At 39.7% G+C, this 27,070-nt stretch overlaps 1 pseudogene; it reads right to left on the bottom strand.

Moving 5' to 3' along the window:
- Positions 1–20,775: 20,775 nt before the first annotated feature.
- LOC100446986 (chromobox protein homolog 3-like) lies at positions 20,776–21,295 on the bottom strand (annotated as a pseudogene).
- Positions 21,296–27,070: the final 5,775 nt, after the last annotated feature.

Below are 27,070 nucleotides of genomic sequence, written 5' to 3' on the forward strand. Positions count from 1 at the left end.
CAGGATGACACCAAGTCCCTGCCAAGAACAGCTCCATGTGAGCCTCCCCTAGAGGGACTAGGCTGGGTTGGGGGACCCTAACCTCACCCCCAATGCCACTCCATGCACTAATTCCCAGACAGTCCTTCAGGGTCTCTGAGGGCAGCTGAAAACCAGGAGGGGTTTGGCATTTTCAGCTGTTACCTGGATCAGGGGCTCTCTAGGGCACCCTCCAGACAGGTTCGTATCCAGGCTTCCCTGTGGGCTTTGGTTTGCTTCCCTCTCTCCTGGCGCTGACACAAGGAGAGTGCTTCCATTCGCCAAATTCTCCCTCATGCAGTTTCCCAGTCTAAAGTTGAAACGTGTGTGTAAGCTCTGTCACAGCAGCTGTGTGCCGGGAGATGGGCCGAGACACCTGGAGGAGGCCTCCCAGCCATCCAGCCTCAGACAGTAAGAACACTGGCTCCTTGCCATGCAGTATTGATCCATCTCATTGCAGCCTTAGAAATGTGTGGCATGAACCCTGGGTGGTATCTGGACCCTGAACTTGAATGAGGGGCCATACGATATACTAGGTGCACAGGACCCAAAGTAGTGATTTTAAAGAATTTCTAGAAGATTTAAGGCAGGAGAGGAGACTGGAGGGAGTGTGTGGCTGATTTCCTAAAGCAGCAATCCAGTGGTAGAAACAGCTGTAAGTTGACATGAGATGCCCAGTGTTCCCCTACCACTAGGCCACTTGGTTAGCAGTAATAGTACCTAACTTGAATAAATTATTATGAGGATCAAATGAGATTAATGTATAAGAAGTCTCTTTATAAATTACTATATGAATGCAAAAATCCATCACTACCGCCTCCCCATCTCTAATATATTCTAATCTGTCTGTTCTCTGTTACAGCTCTTTCTCTGTCTCTCTGCACATACACACACACACACACTCATCCCATTTTTCCAGTTAGGTTGTAAAATGGACTGTTCTGAGAATTGAAAACCCAGAAATAAAGCCAACTACATAGAGCCAACTGATCTTTGACAAGGCATACAGAAACAGAAATTGGGGAATGGACACCCTATTTAATAAATGGTGCTGGGAAAACTGGCAAACCCCATGTAGAAGAATGAAACTGGATTCCTATCTCTCACCTTATATAAAAATCAACTCAAGATGGATCAAAGACTTACGTATAAGACCTGAAACTATAAAAATTCTAGAAGACAATGTTGAAAAAACTCTTCTAGACATCAGCCTAGGCAAAGAATTCATGACTAAGACCCCAAAAGCAAATACAACAAAAACAAAAATAAATAAATGCGACCTAATTAAACTAAAAAGCTTCTGCACGGCAAAAGTAATAATCCACAGAGTAAACAGACAACCCACAGAATGGGAGAAAATATTTGTAAACTACGCATCTGGCAAAGGACTAGTATCCACAATCTATAAGGAACTTAAACAAATCAGCAAGAAAAAAACCAAATAATCCCATTAAAAAGTGGGCAAAGGACATGAATAGACAATTTTCAAAAGAAGATATACAAAAGGCAAAAATAAAATGAAAAATGCTCCACATCACTAATCATCAAAGAAATGCAAATTAAAACCACAAAGAGATACCGCCTTATCCCTGCAAGAATGACCATCATTCAAAAGTCAAAAAACAATAGATGCTGATATGGAAGTGGGATAAAGGGAACACTTATACACTGCTGGTGGAAATGTGAATTAGTACAACCTCTATGGAAAACAGTATGGAGACTTTATAAACAGCTAAAAGTAGATCTACTACTGGATCAAATGATCCAGCAATTCCACTACTTGGTACCTACCCAAAGGGAAAGAAGTCATTATATGAAAAAGACACTTACACACATAGGTTTATAGTGGCACAATTTATAGTTGCAAAGATGTGGAACCAACATAAGTACCCACTGACTAATAAGTGGATAAAGAAAATATGGCTTATGAATATGATGGAATATTACTCAGCCATTAAAAGTAACAAAATAATATCTTTTACAGCAACTTGGATGGAGCTGGAGGCCATTATTCTATGTGAAGTAACACAGAAGTGGAAAACTAAAACAGTATGTTCTCACTTATAAGTGGGAGCTAAGCTATGAGTATGTAAATGCATACAGAGTGATATAATGGACTTTAGAGACTCAGAAGGGGCAGGGTGGAAGTGGGGCTAGAGATAAAAAACAAACATAAAAAACTACACATTAAGTACAATGTACGCTGCTTGGGTGACAGATGCACTAAAATCTCAGAATTCACCACTATATAATTCATCCATGTAACAAGAAACTGCTTGTACCCCAAAAGCTATTGAAATAAAAAAAAATTTAAATGGACTCTTCTAGAGGATTCATCCATTCAGGATTAGTGGTGATGTTAGTAAACATGTGGGCTTGGTGCTGGACTCTCTGGTTCAAAGCACAGTTTTGCTGCATTCCAGCTGAGTGACTTCTGACACATTACTTAACCTCATTGTGCCTCAGTTTCCTCATCTTAAAATGCTGATGTCAATGATAATAGCCCCTAGCTCCACTAAGAAGTTGTGGTTTTTGAACCGTGTTTGTACGTATAAATACCAATGAATATAAGCACCAATTTTCTCATACACAAATCAGTGATTTTCAAAAAACATAAATGTAATCTCACATTTACTTTATGCTAAAACTACACTGTACGAATCTGAATCTTTCTGAGAACAATATTATTGCTAAACTGAAGTCACTAGACAGGCCCTCTTTTGAATGCCTGAGGCTGACATTCAAAAATCTTGTCATTACTTGCGATATGACCTCTTATGTAGCTGGAAGCCTTGTTCCAAAAAACAGAATTCCATTGGTACGCTGCATTTCCCAACGCCAGTTATATGAAACACTTGTTTCTTAGGATGTTAATAGACGTTGCATAAAAAATAGGCCCATGTTGCATGTTTAACTACAGGACTTCTCAGGCCTTTAACATGCTAATTCATGCTATGAATCTTCAAGATTGGACCATTGTACAAAACATGCCTCAGACATCCTTGACCCCAAGCATTTCTATTGTGGAGTTTATAGGGCCCTGAGAAATAGTATGGAAGAGTATGGATTTGGAGTCAAACAGAACTGGAAAAGTGAAGTCTCAGCTCCATGACTTACTACCTGCTATAGTAATTTGTAAGGCAAAATATTTCCTTTCTCCTAGCCTCGGTTCTCTCACCTATAAAACTGGGATAAAGTACATACTTCCTGATTTGTTACATAGATAAACCATATTTTGTAAAGCAAAATGATGTGTATATGTATGAGCCAGGGATAAAAATTAATGTTGATATTTCTTGCCAACAGGCTCTGGAGGTAACAAGTTTCTCCCAACTCTCCACATCTGTTCTGTCTTAAGTGGTGACCACTAACTGTGTGTGCATGTGTGGCTATTAAGTACTTGAAGTGTGGCTAGTTTGTAAATATAAAATATGTGCCAAATTTTGAAGACTTAGTTTAAGTATACACACACACACACACACACATATCAAATCTTTTACACTGATTACATGTTCAAATGATAATATTTGGTTACAGTAAATTAAATAAAATATATTATCAAAATTCGTTTTACCTGTTCCCTTTTGCTTTTAAAAATAAGTACACTTCTAAATAATTTTAACTCATATAGTGGCTTGCATTTGTGGGTCACATTAAATTTTTATATTGGAGAGCATGGTCCAAATGGTTGAATGGGGCTTAGAATTGTTCCACTTTCTAGTGTTGTTACCACCTCTTAACTCATTATCCAGCAGCTGCATAGAGCCACTGAGTGCTTTCCAGGCTGCCCAGGTGGTCCTTTGAGGGGCAAGTGGCCTGACTGAATTTCCAGGATGTGGCCAGCATGTTTCCTGCCACTTAAATGCTCAGCTGGGTTTAGAAAGAGTTAATGAATTTGCCTAAGAAAATGAACAAGCTGTTAATGATAGAGATAGATTTTAAAGTCAAGTTGGGAGACAGCATGATTTGGTCTAGAGTCCACTGTTTTGGTCTGTACTTGATATAACAGCTCTACACTTTATCGGCACCTCACAGACAGGCCAGCACTGCCAATTTAATCACCAATTAAGAGTATCTGTGTCAACTGGATCTTTTCTAAGGGCTGTTACAGAGGTGAGTTAAGCAGATCATTGGCCTCAGGGGCTTCAAATAGGTATTTGCTTTAAGACAAAGAGTTTCTGGGTCCACTAATGTCAACCCATCCAAGAGGATCAGGCTTCAAGATGTATTAAGTATCTGAATATAGTCCAGGTCATTGGACAGAGTGGGCGATGTGGGAATTGCCAAGATGAGGGCAGAGAAAGGAATAAAAAATTCCCCTAGGGCTTTGACTGTGTCTGTTTAAAGACACATACCACTCTCTGCCCTCTATATTTGTATGTGTGAATACATCTGATCTCTAGAACATAGCACTGAGAAAGTTTCCAGTGAAGACTCTTACTCTTATCTGATTCATCTTTGTGTTATCATCTATAATACAGAACCTTAAACTTGAATTCTCTATAAATGTATAAGGAAGTAAGTGAGAAAAAGAGGAAGGGCTGAATGGAAGGAAAGAAGAAAGAAAGGAAAGGAGAGAGGGAGAGAGAAAGGGAATAAAGAGAGTAAGGAATGAAGAACCAAGAAACACATTATGTTAGAAAATATTAGTCTGAGAGCTCCAGATAGTCCCCCAGGCTACTTCAGGCTCCCTGAGCTTCTCAACTAAAACTAACCATTAAACTTCTGGAATTGCTCTTACAGCAAGCAGTCTCCTTAGTATTTCCTCAAAGGAGGTCATCCATGTTGGATTTGTGAACATCAAATAAATCGCCTTTTAAATTGTGCAACACACACACACACTCACAGCAGTTTCTCACCATCATATCATTAAGCTTTGGTTTTTATTTCAACTCAAAGAATTGCAATTTTGTTTTTCATATTTGTACCTAATCTCATTCCACAAAGACCTGAGAAGATTTACCACAGACAGTGACACCTATAATGAAATAATATACCTATCAAATGAGAATCAGACTCTGGGAAGCTAGAAATAGAAAAGGTATGCCAGGTAGCGATCAACATACGAGCTAGACCGTGTGTCACCTGGGGGCTAAAGGGGAGCCCCCTTTAAATTTGGGTCTGAGCTCAGTCAGGTAGTGTTCTGGCTACAGAACTGTTTCTGCAAGCCTTTTCTTTACCAGGCATTGAGGCCTTTAAGCCTCCTCAAGACAATTCTTTTTTCTTCCCTGGCCAGCCCCAAAGACAGACTGGTCTCCTGGTACTACTGGTACTACACTGCAGTGGACAAAGTTAGGAGGAGGTGCAGGAGACAGAGCAGGAGCAGCAATTAAGAAATACCGATTACTGCCTTAATTGAGCTGAGGGGAAGCGTGGGACAGCCAGCAGTGTGGTTTGCGCCAGCATCCTTCCAATAAGCAGTGTCTGTGTGGGGAGGAAGTCTGGGCCTTCCCCTCATCCATTCTCAGCATTCCCATCAGAAGTCCCGGAAGCACAAGCCCAGAGCTGTTGGCAGGGCCAGGCTTGTGTGGGTAGATGGTGTTCTCTGCTGCTTACTCCCTGCCAGTCTCGTCTTTCCCTACCAAAGCCCAGGTCTGAGCACGTCTCCTCTTTCCTGTAAAGCTGGTGGCATTCTGGTTGGCAGTGTTTCCTAAGAAACCCATGGCACTGTTGGGGGCCTAATTAAGGCCTTCAAGTACAGTGGCCATGGAGGTGGCTGAGGATGTCCAGAACTGCTCAAGGCAGCTGGCTGCAGCTGCCCCCAGGAGCCCCACCACAGCGTTCCCAGCCCTGCCCTCCCAGCCCACATTCCTATTAAGAGGGGTCTGAACCCTAGCCCACTGCCTGATTAGAGATGATGATGCTATTTTTAACAACCATTCCTCCCTAATGAGCTTATACGTCCCTGTTTCCAGTCAGAGCCCACGCAAGGTAGGCGCTGGGCAGGGCTTGTGTCCGTAGCAGCTGGCTCAGCCCAGAGGCCCTCAGCAGCCTCATTATCACAATTCCCAGAACCCATGCAGCCCTTTGTCTAGGAGCTTATAATGTGTTAGTGGCTTAAGGTTGATTCATATCTTTCCTGCCTAGATGGGAATGGCACAGGCCCCAGAAAAGCATTTATCTGGCTCCATATATGTCAGGTACTAGGCACTGGAGAAGCTGAGACCTTGTTTTCAAAGATCTCACATTTGGGGTAGGGGTAGCTGAAAGGAAGACTGTATGGATACCCACAGTTATGATCCAACATAATTCACGCTGTCAAGCATGTAGCACACCCAGTCTAGAATAAGACAAGTATAACCCAGAGGTCATGGTTGGGGGATTCTTCTTGTTCCTTGAGATACAGATAGTATTGGTCCAAAACTCCCCATTCCATGGCCCCATAGAATTCCAAGACCTGCCCTAGATTTCTGCAGATACATGGAGGACTTACGTTACCACTGTCACTTCTGGGATCCTATATCCCTGCAGGGTGCCTGTATTTTACAACATGGACCCAGGGACAAATTCAGATATCTTCCTAGAATTTTACACTGAAACAAACACACAGACATACCTCAGAAATATTCTGGGTCTAGTTCCAACCCACTGAAATAAAGCAAACATTGCAATAATGTGAGTCACATGAATTTATTGGCTTCCCAGTGCATATAAAAGTTATGTTTATACTACACCATAGTCCATCAAGTCTGTAATAGCATCATGTCTAAGAAGACAATGTACATACCTTAATTTAAACACACTTTATTGAAAAAAAAAAAAAGCTATTATCTGAGCCTTCAGCAAGTTGTAGTATTTTTGCTGGTGGAGGCACTTGCCTCAGTGTTGATGGCTGCTGACTGATCAGGGTGGTGGCTGCTGAAGGTTGGGGTGGCTGTGGAAATGTCTTAAAATGAGACAACAATGACATTTGCCACACAAATTGAGTTTTTCTTTAATGAAATATTTCTCTGTAGAATGCCACACTGTTTGATAGCATTTTACTCACAGTAGAATTTCTTTCAAAATGGGAGGAAATCCTCTCAACGCCTGCCATTGGTTTATCAATTATATTTATATAATATTCTAGATTGTTTGCTGTAATTTCAATAATTTTAATAGCATCTTCACCAGGAGTAGATTCTATCTGAAGAAACCACTTTCTTTGCTCATCCATAAGAACCAACTCCTCGTTCGTTCAAGTTTGATCATGAGATTGCAGCAAGTCAGTGGCATCTTCAGGCTCCACTTCTCATTCTGTCCTCTTACTATTTATACCACCTCTGCATTTACTTCCTCCACTAAAGTCTTGAATCCCTCAAAGTCACCCATGAGGGTTGAATTCAACTTTTTCCAAACTCCTGTTAATGTTGATACTTTAACCTCTTCCCACAAATCACAAATGTTCATAATGTCATCTGGGATGGTGAATCCTTTTCAGAAAATTTTCAGTTTACTTTGCCTAAATCCATCAGAGGAATCACTATGTATGGCAGCAATAACCTTACAAAATGTATTTCTTAAATAATAAGACTCGAAACTGCAAATTACTTCTTGATCCAGAATGCAAAATGGATGTTGTGTTATCAGGCATGAAAATCAGATTCATCTAACTGTACATCTCTGTCAGAGCACTTGGTGACCAGTGCATTGTCAAGGAGCAGTAATTTTTTGAAATGAATCTTTTTTTCCCAAGCAGTGGCTCTTAACAGTTTAAAATATTTAGTAAACCATGCTGAATTCAGGCTTTGTTATTCTATTATTAGAGCACAGGCAGAGTAGATTTAGCATAATTCTTAAGGGCCCTAGGATTTTAAGATGGTAAATGAGCATTGGCTTCACCAGCTTTATTAACCCCTAACAAGAGAATCGGCCCGTCCCTTGAAGCTTTGAAACCAAGCATTGACTTCTCCTCTCTAACTATGAAAATACCGGATGGCATCTTTCTCCAATAAAAGGCAATTTTGTCAACATTGAAAATCTGTTGTTTAGTGTAGCCACTTTCACCAATGATCTTAGCTAGATCTTCTGGATAACTTTCTGCAGCTTCTCCATCAGCACTTGCTGCTTTACTTTGCACTTTTATGTTATGAAGATAGCTTCTTTCCTTAAACCTCATGAACCAAGCTCTGCTAACTTCAAACTTTTCTTCTACAGCTTCCTCACCTTTTTCTCATTCTGTCCTCTTACTATTTATACCATTCATAGACATGAAGAGAGTTAGGGCGTTGTGCTGAATTAGGCTTTGGCTTAAGAGAATGTTCTTCTATCCAGACTGCTAAAGCTTTCTCCATGTCAGCATTAAGGCTGTTTTGCTTTCCTATGATTCATGTATTCACTGCAGTAGCACTTTTAATTAACTTCAAGGACTTTTTCTTTGCATTCACAACTTGGCTAACTGTTTAATTCGAGAGATGTTTCCACAATCCACTTCTCTGACTCTTCTCTTCTATCTGAGGTTCTCATCTCCCTGCTGTCTCTCAACTTTTGAGAAACAGACCCAAAATAAAACATAATTTATCTTACTGAATCTTGAAAATAAAGCTTAACTATGTCATTTTATCATAAAGCCTCCTGTTGCCTCCTATGGTCTCAGTACCTAACAGTCTCTCTTGAAGTTTTCGAGATATTTTCTCAGAGACAGGTCCCTCCCTAAGATGAATTCTATGCTTACTATTCAGGTAATAATATTTTCATTTTATTACATTTGTTAAGGTGCCCTTCTACAAGGAAGGTTGCTTGCTAATTCTCCTACTAAGCCCTAGAATTCATTGTTTTAGCAAATATTTTTGGGGGCTATTTACTCATGGACTGAATAAGAAGAATCAGCATTGGACAAGACAGAAAAAAAGATTGCTCTCCTCATGTAGCTAACACTCTATTGAGGGAAGACAGAAAAGAAAGAAGTAAACTAATTCTTTATTTTGAAAACACTAAACTGTAGTAAGTATCACAAAGAAAATTAAGCAGAGAAATGTGTTTGAGAATTTCTAGTTGAGACTCCCTAGATGCGGTGATCAGGGAAGTCTTCTCTGAAAAGGTAACATGTGAGCTGAAACCTGAATGACACAGAAAAGACAACCATGCACAAGTCCAGAGAAAGTGCAGACCAGGGAGAGGGAAGAGCAAGTGCAAAGGTTTCCAGGGAGAAAGAGAGAATGAGGAGATAGTCACAGTGAGTAAAGGGGAAAACGGTAAAAACTGAGGCCAGAAAGGAAGACAGAGGGCCAGTCCCACAGATGTTATAGGCTAATTGTAATAGGAAGGCTTTGAAGAACTTTAAGCAAAGAAATGAAATGATCTAATTTATTTATTTATTATTTTGTTTTTGTTGTTGTTGTTGTTGTTTTTGAGATGGAGTCTTGCTCTGTCACTCAAGCTGAAGTGCAGTGGTGCTATCACTGCTCACTGCAAACTCCGCCTCCTGGGTTCAAGAGATTCTCCTCCCTCAGCCTCCTGAGTAACTGGGATTATAGGCGTGTGCCACCATGCCTGGCTAATTTTTGTATTTTTAGTAGAGACGGGGTTTCGCCGTGTTCACCAGGCTGTTCTCAAACTCCTGACCTCAAGTGATCTACCCACCTTGGCCTCCCAAAGTGCTGGGATTACAGGCGTGAGACACCACAACCAGCCTAGTTTATATATTTGAAAGATTACTCTGGCTACTGCTTGAAGAATTTATATTAGATGAAGAGACCAAGAGTTGAAGCAAAGAACCAGGTGGGAGGCTATTACTATTGTCCAGGCAGGAGATGATTATGGCTTTGACCAGGTTGGAAATGAGATGAGGACAGGAAGATAAATTTGGGGTAAGTTTTAGAGATAGAACTGAGTTTTTGCTATTATTGGGTTGTTGAGGGGTGGTCAGCTAGATCTACCCAATCCACAAATATTTTTATTTCAACATCTTGAAGTGATGTTATACATTTATTGAAGGAGATGTAAATGCGATTTGCTGAGTAGCTAAACAAGCATAACATTACACAGAGAAAACTAAAAGCACTACAATAGGGCTCTGGAATTAGCTTCTAATAGCTCCTTCCTAGGAATCGGTTAAAGATATTATGTGAGTTTTTTCTTTTGTTTGTTTTTTCTGGTTTCTACTAAAATATAAGCTCCTTGAGGGCCAGGACTTCTATGTTCTAGTCAGTAATGTATGTCCAGCATCTAGTATAGGCTGCCTAGCACAAGAAGTTGTTCAATAACTATTTCTTGATTGCCTTTTTTACTCAGTACCATACTGTATTCTCCTTGTAACAGACCAATCAACATGACACTAAGATTACTACTAGTAATAAAAAGAATATTTACTGAGTGCTTACTACATACCAAGCATTGTTTTTAGCCCTTTGCATTTATTAAACCTTGTGAAATAAGTGCTATTTTCTTGATTTTAAATATGAAGAAATTGAGGCACAAAACGATTAAGTAACTTGCCCAAGATTGTTCTGCTAGAAAGTGGTAGAGATGGGATTTTATTTTAGATCCTGTTTGGCTTGCATTTACTACACTAGACATTCCCTTTCTTCCTCAATGCTTTTAATACAAATTACAGGGCATTCTTAGTTTCTTGGGTGCCACAGTTAAAAGTCTAAGCTCCGTGAAGTATGGGTATTGATTGTTAATGAGGCTCGCTTTCCTCTGGTCCTATCACTGTTGGGGTTTTTTTGAATGAATTATTGCTGTGTCAGCTCCCTATTAGCCTTTTCTGTTCTGCTCTAGTGGGATAGAGATTTTACCCATCTCTAAGTCTTGGCAAGACTCAAAACTTCCAGATTGAGGTTGAGCTTGAGGAAAATCTCCCGAATGTGCAGAAAAATGGCCTGCTGGAGATTTCCTTTGCATCACTCTCAAACATCCTCTGGGGCTCCAGCTCTGTGGGGTTTTGCTCTGGAACCACATCAGAACCACTAGCCCAGGTCACAAGTGCTCAGAGGGGCAACAGCAGCCCATGACTGGGGAGATACTGATGAAAGATGTAGGGAGAAAGAAATGGAAGCTGGGCCTTCAGGGGTGCTGAGGGAAACACTGGTCCCTCTCTCTCAGTTCCCTCTCTCTCAGTTCCAAATGTCACCAGTCCCTGTTTGCTTTTTATCTGTTTCATGAGCAAAGAGGGTTGTGTTAAAGAATGTCTTTCTTCTTCAAGGACATAGCAAAGGCCTGGAACTAGTTGCTGGGTAGTGAGTATTAATGACTAAAGCATGGGACACATTAAGCACGTTGCCTGACACATAATAAATGCTCGATAAATGTTAGCAATTATTGTTATTGTTAATATTTGTTAGAATATCATGTTAAAATGACATATTACATTTTTAAGCACAAGTGTGCACCATCTGTGATAGATAAAATTCTGCCTCAAAGCAGGGTTTGGCCCTAGTTCCTGTGGAAAGCCTGTTATCCTGGGAACTGATTCTGCCATCCATGATAGGGGCTTGCTCTTGGATCCCAGTCACAGGCTTCACAAGAAATGTTTTCTTACTTCATGTTTAGAATCATAATTTTACAAGATTGCAGCTGATGTTAGAAGTCATTTCTGTCTAAGTTAGGTGGCCTCTGATGTGCTTACCTTGTACTTAGACCTGCTTTGCCGCTCACATTACTGGGATAGAATTAACATGTTAGTTAGCAGTATCCCCCACTAGACTGTTAGTCCTTTGAGACCTGGGACTGCATATTGTTTACCAATATGCACAGGTATTATACCTGGCCCATTTCAGGAGCTCAAAAAGCATTGACTGAGTAAATAAATATGTGAATACCAGCCACCACTTATCTAGAAACTAAATTTCTCCATAAAACATCCTTAATTTGTAACTATGCAGCTATTTCTGGAATCCTCCAGAAACAGGGAAATCATAGTTTTCTTGCTGCTAGAAAGTTCTTTTTGTTTAATCAATACCAAACCTACTACAACTTCTATCCATTGGCACCCATAGTCTGATGGGAGCCGAATAAGTTGCATTCCATTCTATTAACAGCTCCTCAAATACTTGCAACAGCTCCTTTCTTCCTCTGGGCCTTCCCACATGTTTCTCTTTCTATCAAGGAGACTGTCACCACTTTTGGCTTCACAAAAGTCTATTCCACTTTTACGTTCTAACTTTAATGTCACTTTTCTAACAACCCCATATGAACCATGTTCTCACTGTTATTCTCTTTCATAGTCTTTTGTTCATTTCCTTCTCTGTACTTTTCACTATTTATAATTATTTATGTGTCAATCAGGACAGAAATCCAATACAAATTAACTTAATCCATAGAAAGAAATCTGCTGCCCTACCTAAACTGGAAGCCCTGTCTAGATCCAGAAGTTAGCTTGCAAATCCAGGACTCTTTCTCTTTTCATCTCCTAAATTCTGCCTTATTCTATGTTACCATCATTTATTTTTAAGCAGCTTTTTTTCCTATGAGATGGCAAAAATGATGATTGTTTCTTCCAGTATTATACCTCTTTATAGACCATGATTCCTAAGAAAAGAGTGCAATTGTCTGCCCAGTGACTTATGCAGAACTTCTGGGCATGAACTAAATGGCATATCTTAGATAACGTGGCCGTGGTTAAACCAATCACTGAAAGCAGAGGTCACAGATGGACCAGGTCTGGACCACCTGGCCATTTTGGGCTCAGTGAATGTGTAGGGAAATTTGTGAGACAAGGACTTTAGGAAACCATGTGCTCCTTTATGAAAAGTAATGGACCATTTCTCAAAGGAAGAGATCCTGGGCAAGCACAAAATATGGGGTTTTTATAATAATCCCCTTTTGTTGTTGTTCTTATTAAATACCCATCTTCCCCTCAACTAACACATGCTATATTTGCAGGAGCCATTTCTGTTTTCTTTGTCATTAGCCAGAGAACCTAGCCACATAGCGGACACTCAATTTATTGAGTGAATTAATGTTTGAAATGTGTCTTCTCTTCTTTAGACTAAAGCCCACTCCCACTCTGTTCTTGAAACCTTCCTTCATATCACCTGGTTTTCATCATTGCCTGAAATTACTATCAAATTCTGGATCAACTGCTACCATGAATGAGGTCTTGGACTTTGGGAAAACAACTTGGAGCCAGAGATTCCTCATCTGTCGAGTGGGAAAAATGATCTCGACATAAGCTTTGGAGAAGATTCAATGAGATAATAAAAGTGCTTTGTAGATTCCTCCATATGAGAGTTAAGGTAAAAGTAGTACGACCTGCTAATGGGCTCTCCCAAGAGGTGATTTCAGATTTGGTCTTTCAATGAATGCATGAAAATCAGAGGTTGAAGATTCTTTACAGTGAGCTCAAATTTAGTACCTCTGGAAAGCTTTCAAACCCTTTTCTAGTGTTGGCATTGTATTTTTCAAGATCCCACTCCCTAATGGAGATTCCCAACCCTGACCCAGAGATCTGAAAGAAAGGACCATGCTCACTTCTGCAACATGCAGCACCATGGAAAGAATGGGAAGCCCATGACACAGATTGGCGGGGATACCACTACACATCTACTGCTTCATAGTCTAGTTCTTTGCTTTAATCTTCTCTCTGTTATAAATGATGCCTAATCCATGTAATGAAAGAAAAAAAAGCCTGCAAATCGTAAGATATCTGGTTTTTATCTTGGTATGAAAATAAAAACCCTAATGCAAGAGAGGTTCGCCTTCTGATGTAAACATGTTGATTAAATATGTTCAAGTCTGTAAACACTTTACAAAAGCTTTCCTAACTTGATTCAAACATCTCTTATCACTCTCTTGAAGGTTCTGGTCTAGGCTTGGTGAAATACTTGCAGTTCCTCAAACTTATCTTCAATATCTCTGTTCTTTCTAGGTTTTAATGTTCCCTCTGCTGTCCCTTTTTCCTCACTATCTCTTCTTTTTTCTGTAGCTCATTTCTTCCAGGAAGTCTTCCTTGTTCATCACCACAAAGGATAGATTATGCGGCCTCCCATGTGCTGCCTGTACTTTCCATCTTGTCAATGAGGGCAGAACTCCTATCTGTCTATATTTTTCATTGCTCAATTTTCAATACAAAAAGTGTATGGCACATAGTAGTTACTCAGGTATTGTTTTTCCAATAAGTGAGCTCCCAACTCCAGATAACAAGAAGATACATCTTCTACTCAGAAATAAAATTTGAAGCATAACCCATTGTCTATCCCTCTATCAATCTGGGTCTTTTCAATAAGGTCATTCAAGAGTCATCATTTTCCACCCACGCACATGGAATTTGAACAGTGGCTTGTGACATTTGGAACGGATTTAGAGATCTTGGTGATTATTTGGATGGATTTGTATCATGTTGCAATCCCCATAGCATGTCAAGCCTTTGATCAATATACAGAGTAGATGTGGGCCAACCAACTGATAGGAGCTAGCAATGGACCCAGAGCATCCTTTCCTAGGAACTAAGATACATGTGGCCTTTTCTATACTACTTTGGCCACATTCTTGAGAGCTCATGTTCTCTATAATCAGGGCCATGACTTTTTCAGGGATGCTGACAAATACAAACTCACCAGGAAAATTCTAATCATCCCTAAGCTAGCTGGAGCTCTCTAACCATGAGTCGTAACCTTAATAAGTATAAGTAGATGCCATCTGTCCATCCACCTCCACATGGCTGCACTAGCCCCTTCTTTATCTGCTCAGTCTGGGAGAGTTGCCAGCTTCCTATTCGGGGCCTTTCTTAGAGCAAGGAGAGGGCCTCATGTTTCTCACTAGGTCCAGGTCTTGACCTTCAAATGAATCAAAAAGCAGCAATGTGTCTCACTGATTTAAGGGTACTTCCCAATCTATCCCCTTTTCCAGGGATTCAAAGATTTACACTTTTGAAACTATTCCCTTGGGTTATAGTAGTATTCTACCCAAAGATCCCTGAAAATGTGTTCATCAAATAGCACTCTTTTACTTTCAAGTAACTGAAAACCCAAATCAAACTGCCTAGAGACAAAATGGAAATACATTGGTTCTTATCACTGAAAAGACTGGGGATAGTGCTGGCTTCAGACAGAGCTTGATTTAAGGGACCTAACAATGTTTTCAGGAACCAGTTTTCTTTCTACATCTCTTCCTTTAGCTGCTCTGTATTAATTTCCTCTCAGCCAGCCCCCTTGGGGGACTCTAGCAGCAACTGACTTCTGTTTCTCCCAGTTCCACGTGTAGCTCTTGTGCCCTTGTGCTCAAGCAAAAGTGGCATAATTGGCCTTGATTGGAGGTAAATGTCTCATCTTGGGTCATATGCCCATCACTAAATGAATCACTGTGATTGGAGAAATAAGATGCCCTACCGGGCTAGGCCTGAGGTCATATACCAAAGGGCAGAGTTAGCACCACAAATGTGCATGGAGTGGGAGTGTGGCACTAATTGTTCCTCAAAGGAAATTCAGAATGCTACTTCTAGAAATAAAGCAAAATAAAATAGATACTGTGCAGCAAAAAATGGCAAAATTCTACCACTAAATGAACTCATGCATCAGAAACCTCAAAAATGTTTATTCTCTCTCCCAACTTCACATTCTCTCTCATAGATAATATTATATGTGTATGAATATATACATATACATACACACATATGTCAATGTCAGATATACAAAGATTTATTCTCAAAGACACAGAGATGATCATTGCATCATTATCTAAACAAGAGGGAGTTGGCTACCTATATTACGAGAAAATCAAATACTGAATTGCTAAAATGGTATTTCTTAAGAACATTTCAGTGGAGAAATAGGAACACTTTTACACTGTTGGTGGGACTGTAAACTAGTTCAACCCTTGTGGAAGTCAGTGTGGCGATTCCTCAGGGATCTAGAACTAGAAATTCCATTCGACCCAGCCATCCCATTACTGGGTATATACCCAAAGGACTATAAATCATGCTGCTATAAAGACACATGCACACGTATGTTTATTGCGGCATTATTCACAATAGCAAAGACTTGGAACCAACCCAAATGTCCAACAATGATAGACTGGATTCAGAAAATGTGGCACATATACACCATGGAATACTATGCAGCCATAAAAAATGATGAGTTCATGTCCTTTGTAGGGACATGGATGAAATTGGAAATCATCATTCTCAGTAAACTATCGCAAGAACAAAAAACCAAACACCGCATATTCTCACTTATAGGTGGGAATTGAACAATGAGAACACATGGACACAGGAAGGGGAACATCACACTTCGGGGACTGTTGCGGGGTGGGGGGAGGGGAGAGGGATAGCATTGGGAGATATACCTAATGCTAGATGACGAGTTGGTGGGTGCAGCGCACCAGCACGGCACATGTATACATATGTAACTTACCTGCACATTGCGCACATGTACCATAAAACCTAAAGTATAATAATAATAATAATAAAAAGAACATTTCATGGCATAAAAAAGTGATCATAATATAAAAAGAGGTAAATTAAATGAATATACATAGTATGTGTAAATTATGTTTTTAAATACTTATTCATAAAAATGTAGACGTTAAGAGCAAAATGTTAGCAATGGTTATCTATGTTTTTAGGGTGTTTTTTTCTTTATATTTTCTAATTTCTTTTACAATCAGAAAAAATAAGTTAGTTCATTTTTAAGGTAAAGCAACCATGTTACCTGTGGTTGTGCTGTCACATTGCTCAGATTACCAACACCAAGCACGGTTTTGAGATCAGATAAATTTTGATGAAGAGAACATTTCAGGGACGATTTGTTTTATGGAGGTCTTCCCTGAAAGAATACACAGAAAAATATTCTGTGAGCCAACTAAAAAAAAGAAGAACCAAAAACCTGAGGCAGGAACCAAGAAGCACTGCAAAAAGGAATAGCTTTATGCTAGGTGGGCTCAAATTAGTTCTGGGTGGACCCGGATTATCTTTGCCAAAATTATTTCACTTCAAACAGAGCCTTCTACAGAGGTGGAATCATCCTTATCTCATTAGAAAAAGTGATATGTAAAGCATGAATGAGACTAATAAGTCCTGTAATTCAAGGCATGTGAGGACAGCAGTATTGCCCCATGAGCTTTGGGTGTGGGAGAGACTTCTCACAACTTTCCCCAAACCTGCCATTACTCTGAGGAACAGCTTGAACAGTTATCGAAACCACAATAATTAAATGCCTTATGCATGTGTTATAAGGCATTCTATGCTTTTCAAAAGTATCCTACCTCTTCTGATCTTTAAAATCTCTGTGACCTAGGAAGTACCAATGTTCCCATTTATCAAATAAGGAAGGCAAGGCTTTGGAAGAGAAGAAAGCTTCGTTGGAGAGAATTTTAATAAAAGGTGTTGGATTTGCATTCAATCTGATTTGGGGGTATGTTGTGAGAAGACAGCAGGCAATTCTGTGGACCCCACAAGGTTAGGAGCTGAAGTATAGCCATGCCTCATGGAGCCTACAAAATAAAGGATCAGGTACTCAAGCTCTTCTCGGGAGCAACATTATGCGCTTTCTCCTCTCTGCTCCTCTCTGCCAGTAGGTCTCATTCTTCTTCAGATCTTCCTCTACTTCATCATCTTGCACATGGCCCAACGTGGTCCACCTGCCCTAAAAACTTGATGGCCTTACAAATCCAGGGGCCACCACCAACCAACCTCTGTGCATCTTAGTCCAAACTCTCAAGGCCGAGAACCTTGCTGGCTCAATACAGCCTTTGAATAGGACCAAGATTAAAGTAAGATATTCTGAGGCCCAAAATACTGAAAAGATCATACTGCCCACCTCCATGAATAATTGAAAATAAAGACAAGACTATTTCATAAAATACTATTTTGTATACTATTACATGTGGCAACGTTTTGACACACACACACACACACACACACACACACACACAAAGCATTTAGAACAGGGGTCCCCAACATCTTGGCCACAGACTGATACAGGTCCATGGCCTGTTAGGAACTGGGCCATACAGCAAAAGGTAAGCAACAGGCAAGTGAGTGGTTTTTCTTTTCTTTTCTTTTTCTTTTTTTTTTTTTTTTTGAGACAAGGTCTTACTTCATCACTCAGGCTGGAGTGCAGTGGTGCAATGTCGGCTCACTGCAACCTCTGCCTCCCCGGTTCAAGCAATTCTCCCACCACAGCCTCCCGAGTAGCTTGGATTATAGGCATGTGCCACCACATCTGGCTAATTTTTGTATTTTTTGGTAGAGTCAGGGTTTTGCCATGTTGGCCAGGATGGTCTTGAACTCCTAACATCATCAAGTGATCCACCCACCTCAGTCTCCCAAAGTGCTAGGATGACAGGTGTGAGCCACCATGCCTGGTCAAAGCTTCATCTGTATTTATAGCCACTCCCCATTGCTGATATTATCCCCTGAGTTCCACCTCCTGTCAGATCACTGATGGCATTAGATTTTCATGGAAGCACAAACCCTAGGGTGAACTGTGCATGCAAGTGTTGTAGGTTACCCACTTCTTATGAGAATCCAATGCCTGATGATCTGTCACTGTCTTCCATCACTTCAAGATGGGGTGGTCTAGTTGCAGGAAAACAAGATCAGGACTCCCACTGATTCTGCATTATGGTGAGTTGTATAATTATTTCATTATGTATTACGATGTAATAATAATAGAAATAAAGTGCACAATAAATGTAATGCACTTGAATCATCCCTTCTCCACCCAACCCCAGTCTGTGGAATAATTTTCTTCCATGAAACTGGCCCCTGGTACCAAAACAGCTAGGGACCATTGCTTTAGGACAGAGGGAGTTTCTATATATTCAAGTTCTTTCAAAATGCCTCATATTATGGAACAGCCTCTCAATTTCATTTTGAACAAAAGAGGACTGTTTAGGGAAGGTATGTTAGCCTATAACTGCCTAAGTTTAATGCTGATATGGGATAACTCAGAGGTTCCTGGCAGAATTGATAAAAAAGGAGACAAATTCAACACAGGTTTACTACTTATTATGATTACGAACTGATAATTATTATGAATATGCGTCCAAAATTCTAAATGTTGAATATGGTTGTAAACAAGCTTTTTAAAAGTCATTTTAATGTGCAACAGAGTAAGTGCTAACATTGTAGAAATTGTAAATATACACATATGAAAACCTCAAAGATCTTGATTTTATGAAAATGGGTCCTTGTATGCTTAAGATCAAATATCCAGTGACCCGTTAAATGAGGATTCAGTAAATGCTCTATCACTAACAAAACATGCAGAAATGTAAATGATGTTCTTTAAAAATGAACTTTTTGAGTTTTAAATGCATAAGGGATTCAAAAAGTAGTTCTAGTGAAAACAAAAGTATTGATGTCAAAGATACTTTTTTTGCATAAAGGAACATAAAACTATTTATTGACCACGGTTCACAAGTATTTACAACAAAGTAAACAATATACAGTTGGATAACATTCTGATTATTGCCAAGTGGTTTTTCCTGGCTTTTGCTGAACCAGTAAAGCAAATACCAAAAAGATTGAGCCTACATGTAAGGAATGAGTTGGGGTAAAAAAAAAATCAACAACAACAAAAAAAAAACATGCAGGTTGGCTGGGCGTGGTGGTTCACGCCTGTAATCCCAGCACTTTGGGAGGTCAAGGCGGATGGATCACGAGGTCAGGAGATCAAGACCATCCTGGCCAACACGGTGAAACACCGTCTCTACTAAAAATACAAAAATTAGCTGGGCGTGGTGGCACGCACCTGTAGTCTCAACTACTTGGGAGGCTGAGGCAGGAGAATCACTTGAACCTGGGAGGCAGAGGTTGCAGTGAGCCAAGATCACACTACTCCAGCCTGGCAACAGAGCAAGACTCCGTCTCAAAAACAAAAACAAAAAACAAAACAAAACAAAACAAAACTCATGCAGGTCAATAGGTTAGATTACAAAAGGTTGCTCACACATTTATGGCAGAAGGTCCTAAACTATCAACATCTCTGACCATCTGATTAGGTTTCTATAAGCCAAATCTTAGATATTCCATTGAATCATGACCATTTAGTCAATGTAGCAACAGGGATTTTGACATTTTGTTAAGGAATGGCCCGCTAGAGAAATTTTTAAATGTTTATTTAACTTAGTTGTGTTTAGCTCATTAAAGCACACTGGGATTTGTCTAGTTTCCTCATCTGGATGAGAAAACCTCCTGTGATGACAGTGATAAAATTTTTCCTTTTAGGAATTTTGCAAACAAACCACTGCATTTATAGATATAGATGCTTTAAAATTATCCAATTTAAATTGTCCTATTACTTAGAATCACTTATTTCACTTGAAATGTATGGCTTCAGGAAAATTTTCAGTTTAACTTGAAGTGATTACCTCTTATTTTGCTCAGAAAAATGGCATCTCAGAAACATGGGTTTACCTGTGATTTTTTGTTTTGGTGAATGTTTAAAAAAATTTGCATGTGCATTTTATGTAAACACACACAAAAAACAAATAAAAAACCTAGAATGGTCCTTAGACTTATGAGAACACAAGTTCTGATTGAGTAATGACTATGGACATAACCCCCAACATTTAGAAAAGCTGTTCTCTAATGCAGAGGAAATGATATACCATGGTATCAAATGTTCTTTTCTGATAAAGGAAACACTACAGAAAGCTTTTATTTATTTGTTCAAAGTAACCAGTGCTACGGATGAAAGAAAAAAAAAAAAACCCAACAACTCTTCCAACGCTACTTTCAAAATGAATATATCAAACTTGATTCCCATTAGAATGTACTTATTTTGTCACACTAGTAAATAAAAAACCAAGATACAAATTTTATATATATACACATATGAGAATCCATATATGAATATACATACACACATATATATACATAAACAATGTGAACAATTACTGAGCTTCATCTTCCAGACAAGCATGCCAAGTTAGCCTCTCTTCATAAAAAGCAATTATAATTTGAGGACACTTCATATTCGCCTCTTTTGAGGCCAGCACTGAGTCTGCCTCATCTGAATCTTTCCATTTCATGAGAAACATCAATTCCCCACGGCTGTCTTGTGGACCAATTATTGTTTCAGGATCACGACCTCTGGCAAATCCTCTTGGTTTGTCAGCAGCGTCTCTTCTTTGATTTGCTGTCATCAGATTCACTGTCAGATAAAGATTTTCTTTTTGTACCAACTTTTTCTTTGCCAGCTTTTTGAGAATTAAGAAATGCTTCAATCAACTCTGGACAATGCAAATTTTCTTCAGGTTCCCAAGTATTGTCAGCATCTGTAAATCCCTTCCACTTCAGAAAATATTCCACTTTCCCATTCACTACACGTCGATCTAGTACTTTTTCCACCACAAATTATTCAGGCTCTGCCTCTTCAACTTTTTTATTCTTTCCATTCTGTTTCTTTCTCATTTTTTGCCATGTAGTTTAATTTTATTCACAGCCTCCGAGCTGCTATGGGTCTCAGGTCTGCGGTGTCTCAGGCCCTGCGCCACTCCAGGTCCCGCCACATCCGAGGCAGGAGAGAGCCGCTGAGCGACGGGCGGGGCGGGGCGGGGCGGGGGAGAGGTGGCTCCGCCCACGCCGGGCGGCCGACGGTCCGGGCCTGATGTTAAAATACTTTTGAAGAGTTTGAACAAGAGTGTTATGTGATCTATGAGAAAGAAGAACATACTTCTAAATTGATACATTTTGTATATAATTTATAATATGTAAATATAACTACTTAATGAATTAGATACAATATGCATGCATTTAATTATTTCATCTACATACCTAAATGTTTATCACTCACATTGGCAAACAGAACTTTCTTCTTGACTTTCTCAATGGGAGAGCAGGGAATGACCTCATATTAGGGTACTCATATTCATGCATATATGACAAATATAAAGAATTCAAGAAAACTTCTGATTTTTGTCATGATTACTATTTTAATTCTTTTTTGAAATATCAAATATCAAAATATTTCAAAAAGCTTTTGGGGGTATGTTTGTCTTTGATTCTGCTAGTGCACTATGTGTATGCTTGACCTACTTGTTAGCTCATCTTGATCTCCTTGGGTCTGTTGTCCAAATATTATCCAGTAGCTGAAATCTAGGAGGGATAGAATCTTGTGGTACAAAAGCAGCCACATAGACTTCCCTTTTAGGGTCTGGGACAGATCCTAATCCCCTCTATCACTCTCTGTAGGGATTAGAATCCCTTTATCCCGGTTTTTGGCCTCCTGTCTACTTAGGGAGTGCAATAATAGCAAAATCTCATTAACCCCTCTAATTAGTGCTCTAGTACAAACACTTGATGGCTTAAAACAACAGGAATTTCTTTTCTGATAGTTCTGGAATCCAGAAGTCTGAAATCAAGGTGTCGGCAGGGTTACCTCCTTCTGAAAGCTTTGAGGGAAAATCCATTCCATGCCTCTCCTAACTTCTGGCAACTGCAGGCAATTCTTGGCATTTGTTGGCCTGTAGGCACATGGCTCCACTTTTTGCCTTTGTCTTCACATGGCCTTCTCCCTTGTGTAACTACATTTCAAGTGCCCCTTTCCTTTCTCATATAAGAACACTAGTCATTGGATTTAGGGCCCACCCTAAATCCAGGATGATCTCATGATCATTCTTAATTTAATTGCCCTAAATTGAGAATCTACAAGATTCTTTTTCTGACTAAGATGATCTTCACAAGTTCTAGGTGGTAGCACTTGGATATATTTCGAGGACCACCATCCAACCCACTCTACCTCCCTTATTTCCTAGACGGTAATTAACTATTCTTTGGTAATGATAGTTTTGAAAACAACACTCAGAAACCTGCATTTCTACAGCACTTGACTGCTGGGGCAGGCACCTTTTTGATTCATTATGGAAGTCCGAGCAGTTCCTGGATAAGATAGATAGAGAAAAGAGCCGGTATAGGATTTTATCCAGATTTTTTAACATTATTCCTAGTCTGCACTGGGGTTAGATGGGGAGTATGGAAATGAGCAGCTGAAAAGGTGAATTTAACTTAAAAATAAACCACAGGCCTGGATTGGATGCCCCTTCCCTGTACTTTTCCTATAATTTACTTGTATTCTTCACAAGACTGAGGTCTGAGGGGGCAGAGGCTGTCTTGTTCATCATTGTATCCCTAACACAGACCTGATATAAAGTAGGCACTCCACAGATATTTTTTAAATGGAAAAACAAATGAATGAAAGAAAGTAAACTCTTTAGCACATTGGGCCATGTATCTGAGACTTCGCTTTCACATGGGGTCCTATCTGCCCAGTCCACACTTCCTCTCCCTTGAAGTTCTAGATACTCAAGTTTTGAACACTCTATAAGACTGAGGCACCCAACTCTCCATTTTTCTACTGTTTTTTTTTAAATATGCTTTCCATAAAACAAGAATTAAAATGGGGCTAAGTCAAGAAAGCTACTCATTAATGAAGTCCTAGATTCCCAGATATAGATACAAAGAAGATTCAAACATAAAGCACCTCTGTAAAACTTCTAACAGAAATAAACAATTTTATTAAGGAAGCTGACCTGGGGTGTGTGTGTGTGTGTGTGTGTGTGTGTGTGTGTGTGTGTGTGGAGTGAGGGGTATATTCCCGAATATCAAAACTGAGAGGCCATAGGAGAGATGTATTTTCTAGAAAATCAAACTAGAAGTTTAGGTCCCAGAAGATAAGATCAAAGTTCTAATGTTGGATAACCTGGACTCCCATGAGATTATAGCATAGGCTCTGAAAAGGTACAGTGAAGTAAATCCCCCATTCCCAACTTCCTTCCTGACTCTACTATGAATATTTCACTCTTCAATCTCACTGGCCTCCCTCCCTGTTCTGTGACCCATTCCTCCATGGCCTTGACATGTCTTTGCTATTAATTAATGTAATAATTAATACCCGAGCAGTTATTGGATAAGATAGGTAAACTTATCCATCCCTCCTAGAAGTATCCAAAATTTGATAGGATAGATCAATGAAGGCCCCATAGCCTTCCAGCTGCAAAGGAATCACTCCTTGTCATTCCTCTGAGTAGCAGTGGAAGTGGGGGTGAGAAATATATTTTCTGCACCACCTGGGCAGACATAGACTCTGCCGATTTGTAGGATCTGGGCAGATATGAACTCTGCCAATTTGTAGGGCCAGCGTTGGGAACCAATATTCTCTCTTCTCTTCTCTTTTCTATCTCCTTCCTTCTATGTCTAAATCAACAGTCGCTAGTTTCTACTATGCTTCTTCATGACATTTTATTCTATAAATACTTCCGCTTAGTCCAAAAATGATTAGACAAATCAAACATGACTTACCTTTCTGGCTAATCTCATCAGAACTCATTCCAAATTGAGCAATTAAAAAATGGCACCCAAATTTTATCTCAGTTGTCTTCTTCCCTATAACCTAGTATAGTTCTGGGCAGAAAGGAGATTCTCAATTTATTCTTAATATATTGTAAGAAATTAGATTAACTGTCTCTAGGATAAGGAATGAGCTTAATTTAAGTAAATTGTAATTAAAGTACAGAAAAAGAACATATTAGTTGAAGAAGGATGGTTGTAGGTTCAATTTGGAACCACAAAATAATCTGTCATTTTAGGGCAAATTACATAAATTGATTTTTTCATCTGTAAAATGGGGGTGTTAATAAGTAACTCACAGGGTTGTGGCAGGTCTTGAAAGAAAAAAAAAATATGCGGCCGGGTGCAGTGGCCTGTAATCCCAGCACTTTGGGAGGCCAAGGCGGGCAGATCACTAGGTCGGGAGTTTGAGTCCAGCCTAGCCAACATGGTGAAACTCATCTCTACTAAAAATACAAAAATTAGCCGGGCGTGGTGGCACACGCCTATAGTCCCAGCTACTCAGGAGGTTGAGGCAGAGAATCGCTTGAACCTGGGAGGCAGACGTTGCAGTGAACCAAAATCATGCCACTGCACTCCAGCCTGGGTGGCAGAGTGAGACTTCATCTCAAAAAATACATACATATATATATATATATAAATTTTAGAATGCCTGGCACATAAAAGCTGTTCATTAAATATAAGCTATCTTTCCTCCTAAGCCCGAAAACTGTTTTGATATTGAGTAAGAGGTGGTTTTTTCCCCATAATAAATGTTATATCTAGACACATTTACTCCAAATTTCAATACAGCTGTATTCAGACCCAGACTTGTTTAAAATATCGTAAAAGAAGCATATATGATTTTCAATATGGGCTTATGCTGTACACATAAGACTTGGGCATTTGACTGTATGTAAATCATATCTAAAAAAAATTTTTCTACTCTCTCACCTCCCCAAATAGTGGGATCATGTTTCTATTCTCTGGAAGGCCCTCTGACATCCTATCCGAGCCTCCAGCTGCAGATATGCCCCAGCTGGGAAAGCTGAAGACAAGGTGCTTAAATGTTTATGTACTGCATTTCCTCAATTATAAACCCACATTTTCTCATTTTAGTATTTCCGGAGAAGCAACTTATATTCAATGTACATTTGATACAGTGTTTCTTCTCTCCACTGCAGCCTCGAGCCACTCACTCATCTATTCTCTGGAAAGTTACTCTTAACAGTGTATCTCTGGAATTTGTAACACATCTTGGAAACAACTTGCATTTGCCCTCAAGGAGCCAATGAGATAGTTATCTGCTACCTGAATGTAGATAATCTAAGGATAAATAATAATGAATACATTCTGAGCATTTTCTAGCTGCCAGGAACTGTTCTAAGGTGTTATATACATGAATTCACTTAAGGCTCAAGACAAAATCTATTGTAATGGTAAGATCATTAACCCCATATTATGGATGAGGAAAGGGAGACTCAGAGAAATTAAGGAGCTTCCATAAATTCAAAATGTGTTAGTAGAGCCCTCGCAACATGGTGAAACCCCATCGCTACAAAAACAATACAAAACAAACAAAAATTAGCCAGGCATGGTGGTACATGCCTGTAGTCCCAGCTACTCAGGAGGCTGAGGCAAGAGAATCACTTGAGCCTGGGAAGCAAGGCTACAGTGAGCCAAGATCATACCACTGCACTCCAGCCTGGAGGACAGAATCTCAAACAAAATAAAACAAAATGAAAACAAAAACAAACAAACAAAAAACCAAAGTGTGTAAGTGGGAGAGCTGGGATTTGAATTCAGGCGATCTGGCTCCAGAGGCTATGCCTTTTACTACTACATCTCACTGCCTCTCTAAATGAGATAATATCAATAATAGGAAAATTTAAGTGCATTTATCAAAGCCTGTAAACCAAAAATTCTGAATTCTAAGACCCCCCAACCATCTGAATGGAACCCTCCTCTCAGCCAAGGGCATTCCAAATTTAACCTGCAAAACTTGTTCAGGCCATGATGGGAAAGGAGGAGTCAAACATACCTCATTATACCGTCCTCCCTTTTGGAATTTAGGAAAAGCCAACCAGCATTAACATCAACACAGACCTTAAATCTGATAAGAAACATTTAGAATCTATTCTCTCTGAAGCCTGCTATGTGGAGGCTTTATCTGCATGATAAAACCTTGGTCTTCACAACCCCTTATCTTAACCCAGACATTCCTTTTTATTGAAAATAACACTTTCAACCAATTGCCAATCAGAAAAGTTTTAAGTCTACCTATGACCTGAAAGTCCCCTCACACTTTGTCTCACCCTTCCAGATCAAATCAATGTAAATCTTACATGTATTTGATTGATGTCTTATGTCTCCATAAAATGTATAAAACTAGGCTGTGACTCAACACCTTGGACACATGTTCTTAGGATATCTCGAGGGCTATGTCTTGGGCCATTGGTCACTCATATTTGGCTCAGAATAAATCTCTTCAAATATTTTACAGAGTTTAACTGTTTTCATCAACAAGTCCATTGAGTGCACTGAGAACAAGGGGGTAGCATGTCATCATTCTGACCCTTGGGGGTGAATTGTCTTGGAATACACACACATGAAACCTAAACATGAAAAATGTGGGGCTCAGGAAGCACCTTCCATATCACAGTATAACTCTAGTGTGGCTGAGTCAAGAGAAGCCCTGTGGAGGACTCCATTCATGGACTGGTCACATTACTGGAAAGGGGCCTTGAGGGCCACCTCTGAGTTAAGAGGTAGGGGTGTGTGTGTGTGTGTGTGTCTGTGTGTGTGTCTGTGTGTGTAGAGCAGATAGTACTCAGTTGGCTCCAGCTGCCTGCTCCCACCACC

The sequence above is a fragment of the Pongo abelii genome, chromosome 9 (assembly GCF_028885655.2).
Source record: "Pongo abelii isolate AG06213 chromosome 9, NHGRI_mPonAbe1-v2.0_pri, whole genome shotgun sequence".
NCBI lineage: Eukaryota > Metazoa > Chordata > Mammalia > Primates > Hominidae > Pongo > Pongo abelii.